The sequence below is a fragment of the Agelaius tricolor genome, unplaced genomic scaffold, assembly GCF_023055355.1.
Source record: "Agelaius tricolor isolate 1412-34295 unplaced genomic scaffold, bAgeTri1.0.p SCAF_2, whole genome shotgun sequence".
Lineage (NCBI taxonomy): Eukaryota > Metazoa > Chordata > Aves > Passeriformes > Icteridae > Agelaius > Agelaius tricolor.
Window position 1 is genome coordinate 27,697,884 of NW_027269262.1, and position 19,337 is coordinate 27,717,220.

The 19,337-nt window shown below is 35.2% G+C and overlaps 1 long non-coding RNA gene across 2 annotated transcripts; it reads left to right on the plus strand.

Moving 5' to 3' along the window:
* The first annotated feature begins 1,402 nt into the window (after positions 1-1,402).
* On the plus strand, positions 1,403-18,498 carry LOC139603904 (uncharacterized). Of its 2 annotated transcripts, XR_011683847.1 has the most exons (3): positions 1,403-14,281; positions 14,352-14,491; positions 15,788-18,498. It is a non-coding gene; the product is annotated as an uncharacterized lncRNA (long non-coding RNA). The 2 variants fall into 2 exon arrangements; XR_011683845.1 differs by lacking the exon at positions 1,403-14,281 and having other exon boundaries at positions 14,288-14,491.
* The last annotated feature ends 839 nt before the right edge of the window (positions 18,499-19,337 follow it).

The window sequence follows — 19,337 nt, forward strand, 5'->3', positions numbered from 1 at the left end:
TAGAGGAAGCATAATATTCAATTGATTTCTATACTTTGATATGGCAGTCACCCTCCACAGAAATGCTGGACCCGATCATACATCAAAAAAAGAGGCACTTTCCATAAGCTATGGCACCTGCCAGTGTCATTTTGGAGGAGAGCTTGGGAGAGAGACCCAGGCTATTTGACCTACAATCACAGAAACCTGGAAGTAAACTTAGCTAAAGAAATTCAATCTAGTTGCAATTATTGACTATCTCACATGAGTCTATGTGAAAGATTTTCACTTACTACGGATAGCAGATGGTGAAAAAAGGATTAAATTTCTTGAAAGAGATAATTTGGTTATTCGATATTGGCATGGAATTTACCTATTAAATTATCTGAATTTTCAAATGGAAACAGACATTAGTTTGCACACAGTCTTTAAAAATTCAGAACTATTTTATAATTTTGATATATCTATTCTACTCATTCTAGCAGAACAATGAAAAATATGAAAGAGAGAAAATGAAATTGAATTTTTCTTGGTCAACTAACATATGGTGAATTTTCTGTTGATATCACATGCAAATCCATTGCAGTCACTCTTGAATAGTGGTTATAGAAGCCCCAAGGTTGAGCAGATAACATTTTAAAAAATAAAACAAGAATATATGAGGGGATATAAAATAATTTATCCCACTATTTGAGCAGTAGGCCAGTACCCAGTGTGCCCAGTATAGTTACAATGAATATCCAATGTATAACAAGCTTTATTCAAAACATAGGCTATAGAACAATTCACTAGATTGCTTTTTCCCTTCCTCAAGTTCTTCATGATCTCAAGCATTTGAAGACATTTAAACACTTCAGACAAAGAAAAAGTTTAGACACAGAAGCATGAAGTGTTTTCATAACTTTTTTTTCTAAAAGCTTTGCATGTAATTTATATATTTGCTTAAAACTGCTCTTCTGCTAATCAGTTGCATCCATAGACAACATTTCCTCTTTCTTTGTTGTAAATGATTTGACTATGAATTACAGCTCTGACACATTCTATTCAATGTGACAACATTCTTAATTCTAGAGACAAGAAGCTTTGGCAGTCTTCTGATGATCTATTCATACGAGGTTCTTTTACATACTTTTGCATTTTTACTGTGAAGAAAAATTAACTCTTTGAATCGGAGTATCAACTCTCAAAGAATCTCCCCATCAAGAGTGAGGTTCCCCAAACTCTGATTCTTATTCAGGTAATTCTCTTCTCTTGGAAGAATTTCTACTCTTTTATAGAAGACACCCCGAGTCTGAATGGATGTACTGGTGTGAAGGAAGCACCATCATACCCAGATTCCACTAAAGGCCACCATGGTCGTCGTCAGCATTATGTTATGGGTAAGTAGATAAATTAATATCTACTTCTTAGGTCTTGCACTCCCCTTGTGATCATCAATCTATTCAACTGGTGCACTTCATTCTGTGGAACAGAAGGAAAAATTTCTTTTGTGGTTGACAATTTTTTGCCTGTTTTTCTGGAGAGAAAACTCCATGTTGATGTTCCATTAACAGCTGTGGTATGATACAGAAATTTTTACTAGAACATATTAATTTTTTCAGGTGTTTATTACCACTCCTACAGACTTATATTCTGTGAATTCTGTGACTTCCATTTTGGAATATCAACTTAATTTGCTGGCAATAGCTGCCTGAATATGAACCACAAGCACTGACCAAATGAACAAGTTGTATAACGTTTAGGAGAACCAGCTTTTTGATAATGATGAACTGTTTCTGCACAAACATGGGATAAATAACAGAGCAACTGCAATGTCTCAGGACCCCTCATGATGGTGTGTTTCCCCATTCAGAAATTCTGTAAAAACCAATAGTCATTACATATATGCAAGGTAGAAAGATCCCACACATTTATAATAGTTTTGCAGTTCCAGAAGCTGATGTTCCAACTGGTAAAAGTAACAACTGCCTCATGTTTTGTGTCCAACTAAATTTTAATTTATATACTGCATTTTTTCTTGAGAGTTCAAGACACATACACACGGTAGAAAGATCTAAAATGTTCTCTAAAGCTTCTCTGACTCTTTAGTTATTGTCCCTATCTAATGGTTCTATGGTCTAATTAACATATATGATCGATCAGTAAAAAAAAGAAGTTTTCAGGTTTTCAGGATGATTGTATATATAAGGTATACATTATATGTTTCATATATATGGCAAAATCACGTCAGCTTTAAGAGTTGTGAAGGGAAGATGTGATGTCATGCATTTCACCCACAAAAAAATCAGCTTAGTATACTGCACAGCACAGAAAAAACCCTGTCATTCCTATGTAGGTGGCACATCCTTATCATGTCAATTAGCTTGTGTGCAGATGACAAACTGAGATGAGATATGTGAGATGATGTATCTCTGAATGTATAGAAAGGAAACAACACACGTAAATCATGATGTAAATCATGAAAGTGAACTCAGCCATCAGTCAACAAGCAAGCACAGCCTGTAGTGACAATATACTCATAGTGATACTGAGAGGGAGCACAGCTCTCACAACTGTTTCTTCAAAGTCAGCAGAACAAGTTGTGGGTCCAAAAAGAATGCAATACAATCGTGGGGAGCTAATAAATTATAGGAAAAAATTAAGGGTTTTGGCCCAGAAATGAAGATTTTAGAGTATTATGCAATTTTAAATGAAATATACTATCACATCCAAGCAAGGATCTTGAAAAAAAATCTAAAAAAGACTCCTACGTGTTTTTAGTGTCATCATTCAAAGCAATCTTCACTTAAAATGATTCAGAGGATAAGTAGGATACTGTCTAGATCAGCAATCACAATTACTATAGTGCCAAGGAATGGAAGGTCATTGGGCAAGTTCCCCAATGTGCAGCATATGCTATGGTCATGAAAGCTGAAGCCTCATGACCTGCTATGAACACAAGCTGTTCCCAACTAGTGGTCGATAATTTTCTGTATCATTTACAATAAATATTAAAAACCACCAACACAGTGTGAAATTATGTCTACCCATTTTCTAGGACATATTTGCATATTTGCTAATTGAACAGGCATTAGCAAAGAATCACTCTGTAACAAATTTTATTGAGAGATTCTAGAAGCATTTAAGCTTAAGAATTAAATTTGGACCTAAAGTTCAAGAAATACAGGTTTTTAGAATGCTTGTCAGCCTTTTCTATAAAAATTTTTCTTCACATATAAATCATGGGAGTTTTGTCTTTGTCTCTAAAAGAAGTAAAATCACACCCTACTTTCACAACCTCTCAAATATTAGACCATAGGGAATTCAAAACTGCTTTTCTCCTCATGCATAAAATCTTCAATAATATATAAAACACTATTTTCCTGTATGCTGTAGCTTTTTGACTTGAACACCTGTGTTTCAGAAAAACTAATTCTACCAGTTTGTATTGAGCTATATGCTTCTTTCTAGCTTGTTCCTGACAGTACTAGATCTTAACAAAATATCTCTCTACTGATTCAGACTGGAAAACCATTATATGTCAAATAGTGATTTATATAATTATTTGAATGACCAAAAAGAGGATTTGCATCCACAAATAAGATCTGCACAGCATGTAATGCAAAAACATATTTGGGGTCAATCCAATGTTGCATAAAAGCAGGGGTCCCGGCCTCTGGAGGGATACAAGATTTATGTGCTGTCTGCATTCCTCTTTTTACTCTATCTTATTAAAACAGCATTTTTTGAGCCATTTGTTGTTAGATCTTTCTTACCAAGATCCAAAAGAACCCTGCACCATCTCGCTCTTTCACACACACTCTTTGCCTTGGTACAAAACTGTTTTTCAGGGATGCTCTTAGCTCATCTGACTTTTATATTTTTCTGTTCTTCAAACAAAAATGGATTTGCAGTGCTATGAGGTTGATTAATCCTTTCCCCCAAGAAAACAGCCAAATTGTCTACAGTTGCAGAGCTTTAGTTCTGAGGTAATTTACTCTCAGAGACCATAGTTTGAAGGCTTTTAACTTTTGGTGAAAATAAGGTTTATTACTACACTATTGCTGAGGGGCTACTACATAGTCTAACTAAACCTGATTGATTAAGTATCTTCAAAGACACCCTAGTTGAAAAAAAACTCAGTTAACTGCAGAAAGTCTTGACAGTGTAGAAGTTAACACCCTTTTGACAGTCAATGGTCAGATGACAAAAAGATCAGGCAGTATTACGGAATACAGATTTCAAATCAAACTATTAACTGGTTATTAATAGTTTGAGCAGAGGGAAAATAGCTTAAATGTCCAGCTTCTGAAATATCATTGCAAAATACACAGCTGACAAAGTTCGGGAAGGCTGGAGAATGAAGACAGCTAAGCAAAATCTATCAGCAAACTCCTTCAGATTAACCTAGCACTCCATTAAAAGTGTTCCTTGGTTGGTAAAAAGACATTTCAAAAGAATTATTATTTGGGGAACTTCACAATCAATCATGCTGATAGACAGTTTCATTTGTCTGGGAGAGGACTGTTTCAGTACTGTGACAGGGGAAAAGGGAACAACAGCAAATTCGGCTGTGAGCCACTTGGCACAGTGTTTTAGCATATGCTGCTCTGCATCACAGTTTTGGAAGGACAGAAAGCTCTTAGAAAAGTAAGTGGACAGAATCAATCTCATATGAGGCAGCCAAAGGAATTTGTGCCATTTTCATCTGAAGATTTCTTACATAAAAAACCCTGATTCTCTCCATTGAGCAGCAGTCTTTGCTAATAAATGTAACTCGTTTTGTTGAAGCATTCATGGAGTAATATTGAAGTGGCAGATTTCTTTACTGAGAATGACCTGAGCAAGTAAGTACTGAATTAACTGCAGTTACAGACTGGGCCACAAACTCTTGCACATAGAAGTATTCAGAGTTAAGTTACGACTCAACTACACAGTTTTCACTCAGTACAAATGATGATGGTCTTTAGCGAGCAGATATTCTTCATCGGACAATCTGCTCCATGGCCACTCTAATGCTAGTGACACTGGTCTTTAATGAAGCCAGTGCCACTATAGGATCCATCTGGAGTGATGAAGGTCAGCTACATCTCTCTCAACATGCCTCCTACCAGCACAGGACCCGAAGGGGAAAAACTAATGGCTCATCAGTGGCACAGATGTGCCTGCAGGAAAATGTTCCTCTGGTTATTTATGGTTGGATAAAGTCATTTACAGAGTCTCAGTGGAGCCAAAGGGCCATAACCAGACTTGAGAATCTATTTTCTTTTTTAATCTCCACAGGAATTTCCATATACTCAAGCTACATTGCATTCATAGAATGTCTGCCTCAAAGAAAAAGCTGTTTCATCCAAAGTCATAATTTGAAAGAGGTTTCTGGAGGGGGTTTTCTACAGAATATTTCCCACTAAAAAATAAGAGTGAAATGAAAAATTTGCATGTGTTCAGTGTAACCTACCCATTTAGTTGGGGCAAAAGAAAGCAGGAGCTATAAAGGAGAATGAGATAAAAAAGACAGTCATCAGAAATACCTGGTAAGCATACAGTTTAGTATTAATGTTACTCAAGCAAAATATTCTAATGTATACAAAGGTATTTTTGAAACAATTTTCAATCAAAAGAAAGGGGGTTCTGTATTTTCACTTTTGAAGAGATTGAGGACAAAAGAGCATTTTCTCAACACTTCCCATGTGACAAAGCTCGTTTTGCAGATAATTTCTGCAAAAGGCAAGGATTTGCCTTTGGATCCTTGGCAAGGATTTCTCTTTAATGACTGTAAGCAGAAGTTAATCAGAAGAAAAGACTAGGTGAACCTTGGGATGGACAAAGCTGAGGTATTCAGAAGATGCAAAACAAAGATGGAAAGAGAACCTAGAGAAGTCAGCATACAACTGAAGCGCAGGCTTGGGAAGCAACTGAAAATAGATGGCTAAAGCTTAAGTAAACTCCTGCTAGTGGTCTCGAGTATTTTTTCTCTCTTAAACCTCCAAACATAATTTATTAAGTATTCTCATTATGGCTACATTCTAGTCCTAGTACATGATTTAACAATACCCTTTAAAAAATTCATTGCTTAACTTTCATAAGACTTTTTCCCCCCGTACTTAAACAGAGTAGCTTAATGTATTTAGGAAATTTTCTACACACAGGGGCACCAACACTGAATTAATTTATTTATCATCATATTATTTGTCATATGCAAAACAGAGTATCACTTCTAAATTTCAAAATATAAAATGTCTGTCTCAGAAGTGTTTTACACAATTTTTAATCCCGTCATAAAGTGAATCATCATTTCCTTCAGCCACCACATCATAAGGTTTATACTAAGAAATGAAATATTTTCCTGATTTCAATATCCATTCTGTATTAACCTTCTCCAAAAAGTCAAGATAGATCCTGACACTTGTGCCATATTATATAAATAAAGGATTTTGATTTTATTTATCAAATTCTGTAATTTAAAACAGAATTTGAATTTAAAACATCTGTCCAAATCCTGTGTTGTGTTGTTTTAAGTAACTGTGTTTAACAGAAAAATATAAACTCATAAATAAAAACATTTCGGTTTCAACTATATCGTTAATCTACTTAGTCAGAAAATACTAAGCAGGTCTATAGTCACAATGCTCCCCAAAACAAAACAATCAAATACAAGAAATAAAACCAAGCAAACAAACAAACAAAAAGTAAAAAAAATCTTCATAAGCAGGATATATGTGTGCATAAAACAGAGGAACCAATACTTCATATTTTATATGTAGCACATATGTTCATGACAGACACTTTCATTCTCTACATAATTTCAATAAATCCTGAAGACTATTGTGATTTTTTGATACAGTGATTAGATTACTCTATTTCAAAAATAATAAGTAATTTAAAAATATTTTTGAACAATTGTGTGCAGATCTGGAATTTATGTTTGCATTTTAACTTATTAATTATTTACTTATGCATTCAAAAATATAATAAAATATGGAAACTTTTAAATTGTTAATGATGACAAGAAAAAGTTAAAGAAAGTCAAATGTGGATCTCCTCCCTCAATGAAAACAGTAATGAAACTTCTACATGATTAAAACACTACCCTTAAATGATGATGCTTTCAGAAAAATGCATATTCATATCAGCAAATAAATTCTTCATATCAGATATAGCTTTTTTAACCTAATTTCCTAGTGGAAACCACTGTGGTAAATAGCAGAATTTAGAAAGCCATGAAATGGGGAGAAGAAAGATGTTGAGCATGATAAAGAATATGAGTGGTTTTTGTAACCATTTTTTGTACCACTTATATGATATCATATGGTCTGCCACTTCAATAAAATGAAGATTCACTGGCCTAATTTTAAATACAGATTCGAAAATCATAATGCAAAGTATAAAATATTAATGAATATATTTATTTAGGGGTACTTTTTAGAAGCTTGCACAACATTACAATTGCTCAGCACATGACATTTTCACATAAAGTCAGGATAGACTCAAATGCATAAAACACAAATGCACTTGCTCAAGATAGGATACATATTCATACAGGAAGATGAAGAACCAAAATAAAAACTGTGCCTCTTCACCTATAGTTATTTTAGCTCTACCCCAAAATAAATTAATAAGTGAAACAATCCAACTGCTGATGAACGGCTGTGAGCTTCACAAACTGTCTCTGGACCTGCTAAACTGGACATAAAATATTGTGTACACTGCTTTTAAACAAAAATGTAGAGGAGTGCAATTTTAATGTAACAACATGGCTTTCCTGTAAGCACAGTAAAACACACTCTAGCCACAGAATAACCTTCAATAAAATCAATAAGCATAAAGAATTTAAATAGCTTCCAGGACTGGGGACTACAGGGTACCAACACTCTCAATTTGGCAAGGCCAGAGTGCTTAGCTGAATAAGGAGTTCAGGATATACATAAAGTTTAGCTGTAAAATATTTTACCAAGTATGGCCCATAATGATGAATTAAGTGAATATCAAGAATGTTTCTAATATTTCTAAAGTATTTTTAACTTAAAATTAATTAAACTTCTTTCACAACATATTTAATGGCAGAGACTTTTTAATTTTATTTCTTCCCTTGCAATCTGTTCAGTCATTCGATAGAATGTGATTTTAATATTTGGTTCATGTCTTGTAAATTGATCTATGAAAAATCAAAAGTGTTAAAGAGATCAGTTGTAGCCTAAACAAAAATCAAATATTAGCTCCTGAAGAGTGTTAGCTGGGGTTTTCTACAATTTAAATTGTAACTTGCAGTATTGAACTCCTTGTAAGAAATATATTGACAAAATGATTTCACTTTTAAATTTTCCCTATAAAGTAAAATATTTAAACATGTTTAAATATTTTACTTTATAGGGAAACCTAGTGCCTAGTCCACATCCTTATTTAAAATGAATATGGATTTTGACACATGTTCACAGAGGGTTACTTAGGAAACTTTAAAATGCTTTGGACATAACTGAAAAAAGTTATTTTTAGAAGCATTTGCAATTTCAGGTGGCTGTTACTTGAGAAGTACACATGCAAAAAGGTGAAAAGACTAGCTTCTGTCACCATGGATGTGTCAGTGTCTCCATTACCCAGATCAAATTTAGCTATAGTTTGCATAAAGAGGAAGGGTGATTCACCTTGGGTCAAAGATTCAGTGCTCTGTAAAAGGGTAAAATTTTCAGTGACCTTATCTATTGCTGGCTCTTGTCACTGTGGGGATCAATTTAACTTTACAGCATCCAAAGCATCTTTTATTCCATTTTGCTGCCACAGCACAACTCCACACAATTCCTTCATTGAGTGCTCTTAGGTCCCCAGTGGGCACTTAAGACTCCCAGGGTAATTGTGTAATAGAATATTATCTGACTGGCTGGAACCTACTGCCTTTCTGACACTCCACAACAAAAACCAATAAAAACAAATCCCCAGCATCCAAAAACCTCCTTCACTCATTTACTCTGCAAAGCACGATCATAAGAGACTTAAAGTTTTGTTTGTTTGGGTTTTTTTAAGAGGAAAAAAAAGAAAAAGGATAAATGTGAATAATAGGAATATCTACAAATGCTAACAAAAATCAGAAAAAAAAAAGAGTTGGCCACAAGCATTCAGTACAAAATTGAATTCATTGCATGCAGAGTAAAGACTGATTTAAATTCACTCATAAAAGCAGCATTAAGGAGAAATCTAGGTGTTCAGACAAAAAGTTCCATTGTAAGATAGAATGCTATACAAGGTTATACCATCCAAAGCCTCAGGTTTTTATATATGTTTTTCTTTAGCTCACCTGGTAAATCTGGCAAAGAGAATTAGCTATGTAAGCCACCTACTTAACATCCCCTCAAAGTCAAACAGAATAAGTAGTTACAGCAGATCTTCATCATATGCTCTTTTAAAAAGTTATTTCTTATTTATTATTTTTATTGCATACAGGTAGCTGCTGGTATACAACAGCAAATTGAATATGTTTTATAAAAACAGTTATAGATCTCAATTTTTTTCAGTAATTAATAACATTTTCATCCACCTTGTTTGCAACCTAAAAATTTCCAGGGGAAGCTGAAGAGATGATGAACCCTTTAGCTCTAAGAAAACTCCTACATAAGAGTCCTTGCTATTTTGTCTTTGAAATTATTTAGGGGAGGGAGCTTAACAGTAATAAATTATTCAATAAAATGTGCACAATTAAATGCCATTTAGAATATTTTAAACATGGATTTTCAAGCTTTCTTTTAAGAAGGTGTAGTCACAGAAAAACAGGGCTAGCAAGCTAAGTCACTTTCATGCTTTAAAATTATTACCTTCAAAGGGACGCAGTAGCTCTAAATGTTTTATCTGATTTGATTTCAGACCTCAAGGTCTGTATGCTCTCATGCTGCACCCAGAAATTTTGCAAACATAAATTTATTTCCCACATTCAATGAGGCTGCTCAAGCATTTAACTACATATTTATATGCTTTTTGAGGAAAACACATAAATCATCCATCCACTGTTAAGTGACAGAAAAATTAAAGGAAATGCTCACTTGTTTAGTGGCTATATATATATATACGTGTGTGTGTGTGTGTATGTGTGTGTGTGTGTGTGTGTATGTATAAATTTGTTTACTTTTTTCACCTCCACTCCCAGTTCAGAGACTTAAACCAATTCAAGGACCTAGGTAGGTATGGAAAGTGTGTTGCAGAGACAACTGGTCTCTGAATCAGCAGATTATACATCACTGTACGGCAATCTAGATGAGCTTTCAAGATTAAGACGTGTCTCTCTCACTAACACGAGTAACTCATGTACTGATTGTGGTGTTTTAAAGTACACAGTCTTAAGTATCTAATTACAGCATATGTTTTGAGAGAAACCTGAAAGTATAAATAATGGGCTATTTCCATCTAAATGTGCAGCTCTTCTATTTGAGGCGAAGAACAATCTCTCCTTACAGCAATTATTCTGGCTAAACCCTCTTGTTAAAGAGATAGATCACCAAGACACTTAAACTGTTCTTAATCTTATGGATGGAATTGCAAGCAAAATAATGAATTTTCAATACTGATTATAGAATGTATATTTCAATACTGATTATTGAGAGAGTTAGAAAATTGTAATGTATCTTTTCAACTTCATTTCAGCTCTGTATGAATCATTGTGAAATATAAGAATCACACATTTTTTCCTTATATATATGTTACTCGACAAATACTGGAAATATTATGATTTGGTGTGTACACTGTGAATACACAGGCCTGTAAATACAAATTGGTCAATTCCATCCTTTAAAAGAAATATTCATGGTTTTTGCCTTATTTATTTTCTAAGATGTTTTAAATAAGGAAAAAAATTATAAAATCAACCTTGTCATGGATTTTATGGTGTATTAAATATTACACAGAAGACTTTTTTTTTTACATGCAACATATATAAAAAAATAGCAGCTTAATAAATTCAAGAGGCCTCTTAATCAGAAGACAAGTAAGGAATATGAATGCCACAGCTAAGCAAATGAAAGCTGCTTGGTGCTACATATATCTCATCCCAACAAAAGAAATTCAGGAAAACTTTAGAAAGACAAAGACACAAAAACAACCCACAGACTTTAAAAACGTGTAAGAGTTCTGTCTTTTCAGAATATTAAATTTTCCTTTACTGGAATTCAGAAACTGCATTCTTCCCCTCCAGGTGCACTAAATAAAGGGCAGTATAACCCCATAGCCCACTAAATACAGTGTTGCAAAGACTAGGCCATATGTTTTGTACTGATGTTGCAAGGACTCAGAAATTAGCTTTGTCAGGAATAATTTGTACTTTTCTTCACCTGCCTGGAACTTTGTTTTAGATTATTCAGCTATAAAAGCCTGACCAGGTGTCTATGACTAGTTTGCTTTATTTTTGTACAATTCTGTATTATATAACTGTAATCCTATACATACTCCTGCAACAAGTAGAACAAAATATTCGTGGCTCTAACATAACAGTGTAAAGCAGAGAAATACAGGTTTGTTATGGCAGTGGAGGATTTAAAAGTAGGTTGAAAACTGTGTGGAATGTAGAGGAACCCAGGCATGGGATGGTAAGAGAAGTGACCCAGGGTTGGCTCTAGAGAGCCTAGACCTGTCCTAACTATGGACAATTAAAGGAATGCAGAGTAACTAGGAAAAAAGCAAGAAGTGCCCAGTATATGCAACACACTTTCTATATACTAAATTCAGCTTTAACATGGACCTACAGACCTGCAAAGAAAGAGCAAAGTTTTCATGGTGTGTTAGAAGAACATAGAAATGACCCTAAGCAGCTCCTACAGTGAGGGGGAGGCAGTTACCATTAACATCATATTGCTTTTGTCAATGAACTCAGGATCCTAAAAACTTGCATGTCCAACTGAAGATGTCAACTGCAAGAAGCCAAGGAGCAGCAGAAGGTTGAATATAAATGCAAGGGAAGTGGTAGATAAAAAGAAGTTCATGTTTAATAATTTTACTTAATTACTATTATACTATTTACTTTATTACTAACACTATTAATATTACTATTACTGATTCTTCCACAATACAAGAGAGTTTGTTCTTTGTTCATTTGTTTTTTTCTTTATTTTCCTGTCACAAATTTGAAGCAATAAATATTCTTTAAATAGCTATTTAAGACTTAAATTACCCAAAGAAAAAATATTTGGTTTACATATATAAGATTTGGGGGATTTTTGCCTTTAGGAAGATAGAAACTTAAATTTAAATCCCTGAAAAATGGTACTGAAAGATTTTTTTAGTGTTTCAACACAAGGAAATAACCTTCTAGTTCAGTTAAACTCATGCAACCTGATGTTCATTTGGAACAACTTCTCCTACAATCTTCCACACATTGTTTTGCCTTCCACATACCCTTCTTTCCAATTTGTATGTACCAACCTTTATATTTAAAAAGAATCCGCAGGGCTGTATATATTTGTTCAGGCATTTGAAGAAAAAAGACTTTTATGATTTTCTGTGTACGTCTAAGATATTTAATTCTAACAGAATGTTATTGGAATAACATTTTTTATTTCAGTTTCAAGTAACATGGAATGGAAGAAACACTTGATATAATGCATTTATTCCTATAACAACCTACTCTGACAAGACTTCATTATACTTCAGGCTATCAACTGGAGCATCTGTTCACATATCCCTTAAACTGTGAAGTGGGCAATGTATCAGCACAAAGTGCGTGCTAAAACATCAGAGCGATACTAGGATCATCCTTTCTCAAGTGAAAATGAATACTTTTAGCCAAACTTTTGCATATGTCCTTTCCAAAAAACAAAACAAAAAAAAGGGAGTATAGGGAGTATATACCCCACACATTACCAGAATATATTGGCTGCTACCTGCAAAAAAGGAGCATATAAGTAAAAACATTAGAAGAGACTACACAGAATATGGTTTCCCCATGGAAATATTTCTGCAGGACAAGCAGCCTATGGACAAAGTCGGTTGAAGCTATTCCAGCACCAGGTAAAAATTTCAAGCTGAAGGCATCCATAAAGCCACTCATTCTTACTTTTTTTGCGCACATGTTACAGCTACTTCAAGCAGATCTCAAAATCTGAAAGACTATGGGCTTTGATTGAAACAAGTGCTATTTCCTTACTAGCTGTGCTAATTCAGCAAAATGGTAAAGCTGGGCTGAATCATCATGCAACTCTGTGAGAAGGTTTAAAATACTAGCTGCAAAATGAAAACACATTTTATATTTATTCATAAAGACAAGAGACTAAAAATCTGAATCTTTCGTATGTATGCTGAACTTTACAATAGATTACAGAGCAATAATAATAATATTAAAAATTTTAAAATAAACCCCAAACCTACTATGAGGTACAGTCACAACCATTTGGAATAGAATTGGTTATCCTTTATGTCACATTATTATAATGTGCAGAAAACACACGTTTCCTGATAGAGTCATCAGTTATGTTTATGTTCCAGTACAAGACACATGCACAGCATGCTTCATTAAAAAGTAGCTTGTAAGAGAAATAGGCACACTGTTTGCATCAGAATTCTAGCGGCAGAGGACCCTAAAAATATCTACAATTGCACTTCCAGGTTCATGTTCAGTTTTCAATCTCCTATAAACCAAAACACCTGAATAATAACATGAAGTTGGCCACTATTCTGAAACCCATTGACCACCTTTTCTCACAAGAGAGCAAATGTGGTTGAAGCTACACAACGACATTCAAGTGTTGTCCCAAAACAGATGACTACATGCAACCAGCAAGCTCCAGAGAAGTTCTGCAGCTTTCAAAGCATGCAAAAAACTGATAAACACCCTCAGCCTTCCAAATGTCAGAGAGCATCCAGGCATAACTCCTGAGACAAGATATCCTTGTTGAAGATACTGCTCCAGAAAACAATTCAGAGGAATTGAACTGTCTTCTACCTGAAATTGATCCACAGAATTCCTTCTTCACTAACAGCCCAAAGAGATAAGCCTTCCTTGACTTTTCTTCCTGGAAACTATATTTTGTCTGCATAGACTCTGCTTCAGTAAGGAAATATGCCTAGAAAAATCAAGATAAGCATCTTCCATTGCTGCAAATTGTTGGTCCAAAAGTTGTGACTGACCAGAAGGCAGTACAGTTACACGCCAGCATTTCAAGGGTTGTGCTTGCATGCACAGCTGTTGAGCAGGATGGAAACAATGAGGCTGCATACATGTGGTCACAATTGACCCCAAACTCCTTTGTCTGCTATTTCCTGTCTGCTATATGTCTCACTGAATACTCAAAATCAAGAATCAAAACAGTTCAACAGAGGAGGAAGAGAGAAATAGTATCCATAATTTTTAAAGGTAAGAAAAAAATTAAAGTAAGAGCAGTTAAGGGGTCAGTTAACAATTTTTCTGATCAAAATTATGGCAGAATCCTTATTTTGGTTCCAGGAAATTTAATTAAAATGTGGTGAGATTTGATGTAGATGATTTGTCGTCTACAGGAGGATTCATTACTTCAGTAAGCCTAAGGACAAGAAGCTTAAGGACATCCGTGGATTATATTTCCTGGTAAGTTTATTATATGCATTGAGGAAAAAAAAAACTGAAAAAGAAAATGTCTCAGAAAAGTGCAATTCTCCAAAACGTATGGAGAACTTATTCTTTCTAACAAGTGACTTATTTTCAATGTCTGAAATGTCTTCAGTTCATAATTTATTTTAGGGATTAGAAATTTCTAAAAGTTCAAATGAGTCCCAGTTGTCATGTTATGCCAATGTAATGACATTGTTATGTGTAATATATCATCAAACTGACAATTTTGTAGTACAAAGGGGAATGAAAGATAATGGATTGCAATGAAGGACCTTGAAAAGGTAGGTTTCAGAGTTTAATGATTTCAGTTTAGGAAGAAATCCTTTCTCAGGGTTATTCATATTGTTATTGTATTTTCTCCTTCATTTAAGCTTCAAATGCTGGTAACAATCTAATCACTACCAAATGTTTCCAACAACTGTATTTTTAATAGTGGCCTTGCTTCAAAGCATTCTATATTGCTGCCAATACCCTGGCAAAGTCTCTGAAAATTACAGACATTAAAAATGGTCATTCTCTATATATAATGTTTTGGTCATCGTCCAATTTTTTAATACTAAATGAACAAAATCCAATAAATGATTTTTCCTCAGGCTCAAGACATTCTTTCTCCTTAGAATTTATGTGAAAAAAGTATGCACGATGAAGAAAGTAAAATACATTTTACCGATTGTGGCATGTACCCAAAATCATAACAGAATGCTGGAAATGTATAAATTTTCTAAATATCTTGGGATAATGTCTCTCCTTTTATTTGATAATAGACATACACAGGAATATATCTTTACTAAAAGTAGAACTTCTACAAAAAGGAAGGAAGAACATAGACTGCAAAATAGCCCACAGTCTTGTACCAACTTCCAACTGCAATTAGAATTGGAGTTTGTACCAGACTTTCCCACATATCAAATGCATATTCTAGCAATTCTGAGTTAGTTGCTCAATTTTTCAATCTGAAAATGGTCAGTCTGAAATGTTCCTAAAGGAGAAGTTGTTTCCTGTTTTTAAATATCTTCATAATTTTGTATATCGGGAAAAGTATTTGTATTGGGGCAAACTGGGCCATCTCTGAAAGCACTGAACCATCCATAGAATAGTGTTACTGGTAGAGTTTCACTCAATTTAAGAAAACTGTGCTCACTCAGTGTAGCTAAGGACACAAGACTGAGAATATATCCAAAGTTCTTCCCCTTATCATAATTCCATGTGATTTGAAGCCATTGCTTCTCAGGGATCAGTATTGGGACCAATACTGTTTAATATCTTTTTCAGCAACACAGAGTGGGATTGAGTGCAAGTTTGCTGATGACACCAAGGTTGTGGTCTGGTTGAAATACTGAAGGGAAGGGATGCTGTCCAGGTGGAACTTGACTGGCAGAAGTTGGCCCATGTGAACTTCATGAAGCTGAACAAGGCAAAGTGCAAGGTGCTGCATCTGGGTCAGAGAAATTCCAAGCTCAAATATGGTTTGGGTAGAAAATGGATTGAGAGAAGCCCAGAGAAGATGGACTTGTTGGTTGATGAGAGGCTCAATATGAGCTGGCAGTGATTTTTCAGCCCAGAAAGTCAACCATGTCCTGGGCTGCATCAAAAGTAGCATGGCAAGCAGGATGAGGGAGGTGTTCTTCTCCCTCTCCTCTTCCCTCCTGAGACTCCACCTGGAGTGCTGCATCTGGCTCTAGGTTGCCCAGCGTAAGAAGGGTGTGAACCTGCTGAAGCACAATCAGAGGAGGACCATGAATGGTGATCAGAGGGCTGGAACTCTTCATCTGTGAGGAGAGGCTGAAGGAGTTGGGGTTGTTCAGCCTGGAGAAGAGCAGATTCCAAGGAGACCTTATAGCACTCTTCCACTACCTTAAGGGGACCTAGAATGCTGGAGGGACTTGTCAAAAGGACATATAGTGATAAGACAAAGGGCAATGTTTTTAAACTAAAAGAGTGTAGGTTTAGACAGAAATTAGGAAGAAATACTTTTCTGTGAGGGTACTGGAATAAATTTCCTAGAAAAGCTGTGAATGCCCCATTCTTGAAAGTGTTCAAGGCCAGGTTGGATGGGGATTGAGACACCTGGTCTAGTGGAAACTCTCCCTGCCCATGGCAGAGGTGTTGGAAGGATATGATCTTTAAGGTCCCTTCCAAGCCAAAGAGTTCTATGATTCTGTGACCAAAGACATTGCATGTCCAAATTCTAATGGCTGCAAAAAGCCTGAAAAACTAAATCCATCTCTGAAATTCCACTTGTATTGTGTGTAGGTGGCAAGACTTTGAGCAACATGAGGGCTACAGGGATGGCTGCTTTGGCAGGAGATCAGAATGAGTCTTGTCCCAGACAGCTGGTTTCAGCCTTCTCCACAATGGATCCACAACAGGACAAAGTGGAGGTTGATGACCATTTGTGCATTTCCTCTGGAAGAGTGTATTTAAAGAGATAGGAGAAAGGAGAAAGTGTGAGAAACAATCCTTCAAGCAACAACATCTGACAAGGAGAGTGAGGATGTGCTCTAGGTGACATACCAGACATTCCTTTGTAACCATTGCTGAGCAAATTATTTCCCTACAGCCCATGTACTTGACCTCATTGGAATAAATATCCATCTTGCAGCCCTTGAAAGACTGACCTCTGGAATGTTTTGGTTTATTTCCTTTTAAGATTAAGATATAAAAGAATGTATATTTTGTGAATATATTTTCAGATTCCCAGACCTACTATTTATTAGTCGTAATGCATCACAATGGTCAAAGTTGCTTTCTAATGCAATATTCATGACGGTTTTGAGTTAAATTATTGTATTTCCTGGAGTTCTGAATGCCACAGATATATAGCACAAGTTTAGGAAGATTTACTTGCTATCAAATATCATACTCTAATTCAAAAATTTATATATTAGGAGATTAGAGGATTGAACTCAAATCAAAAGGAAGAGATAGCACTACTGTTATATGTCTTTTATGAAAAATTACCTTTAGATTTTTCACACTCATTTGTCTAGTTAAATAACAAATAATTTCTGTACAGGGATGTACAAACGTGAACAGGTATAGATACATATGATAAATGCTTAAGTACTTTCGTGTATTACAAGCATACACTTGGGTCTAGCCCTTGAGACAGCATGCTGAACATCTGGATTTCAGATTACAGCAAACACTTTTGATTATTTGCATGTACAAAGCTATATTTGGCAGTACATTTTAACTTCTTGTAGTTAAGTGAGGCTCAGGTGAGAGATTACTCTGAATGCTAAGATACCATTGAAGAATGTTAGTTCTCTGACAATAAAGAGATTGACTCTTGATTTGCAGTGCCGTGTCACTCTTGTCACTTCTTAGCGAATGGAGCATACTGGGAAGCTCAAGACTGTTCCTGAGTCAGACTGGTTCAGCCAGCTTGACCCACCTCTATACATTCCTGTCATTAAAAAACACTCTAATTCTATCTGGTTCAAACCAGCAGAACCTATTCAAACTCAGAAGATTGCTTTATTGGTATACAGGTGTCTTTCCCTTTAAGTCTGCCGAATGTTTTCACCCAAGAAACTTTACCAATAGCTACCCATTTGATCTTATCAAAAACTGATGCACTTTTTGAAGAAAAAGAATTTTAGAATCTTTGCCAACCTTCTACTGTTATTTCACCACTACATTGGAAGTATTGGAAGGCAACAAAACTGTGTAGAAAATGTTAACTCTTTAGCAATTGGGTAACACTTATCAATTTAAATCCATGCCACCAGGAAAAAAAAACCAAAAACAAAAACAACAAAAAAAACCCCACCACACTTGCTAAGAACTCAATATATCAAACAAGAATGTGCTTTAAAGGGTATGATTGCATATCACTTTATCACAAATGGAAAAAAAAAAGGAACTGGATTTCCATTTTTCAAAGTTTTGGTTGTCAATAGCACAACACTATTTCCGCAGAAAGAAAAATATGGACACCTGTTTTTATTGTCACATGAATAAATCCTGCCAAAGATTGACATGTTCACAGAAGTGTGTGGTTTCTTCCATTCTGTTTTATTTTGGCAGCTGTGTATACTTGTTTATTTCCTGTGGTGAAAATTTAGACAGAACAGAAGGAATTTATTAGGGTAAGACAGAAAGGGAAAAAATAACAGAAGAGAAAGAAATTAAAGGCCTATGAAAACATAGAAAAAAAACAAATAGGGAAAATGGAGGGATGATGGTGTAAACACCCTGAAGGAGAAAAAGGTATGGAACTGAAGCAAGCAACAAATCAACATAAAAGAATAAATGCCCAGATTGAAAGCTCTGAAAGTCACATGGAATGATGACACCCATTTCCATTACAGCCAGTATACTCTGCTCATATGAGTTGAATTTCTATGTATTGTAGCAATTGTGGGGTTTTTTTCACTTTCTGATTTAACGGTTTGGGAGTTCTTTTTCTCTTCTTTCCACCATGACCAAAAAGACAGGGTAACTCTTGCAGTGTTCTTGGTATTTCACACAGAGGAAGCAAATTGAGCTTTAAAGCTATGCAACAATATTGGTTCAGTTCCATGCTCAATAATAGTTCAATCACAGTCATAGCCCTGTTTTCCTCGAAACGTCTTAGTGATTTCCCAACCCATTATTAGCAGAGCCAGGTTCTGGCTGTTCTTCGGCTGCAAACTCTCCCTGTCTTGTTAGTGATGTGAAGAAATCTTTTTTTGCATATACATATGGTCATGCAAGTGAAAGGGTTCCATTCAACCTGTTTTGTACATGAAATTTTGAAATACTCAGAGGCCCAGACCAGAGAGTACCTACAACATTCCTGCTATTATATATTCCATTATATCTGGTCCCATTTAGC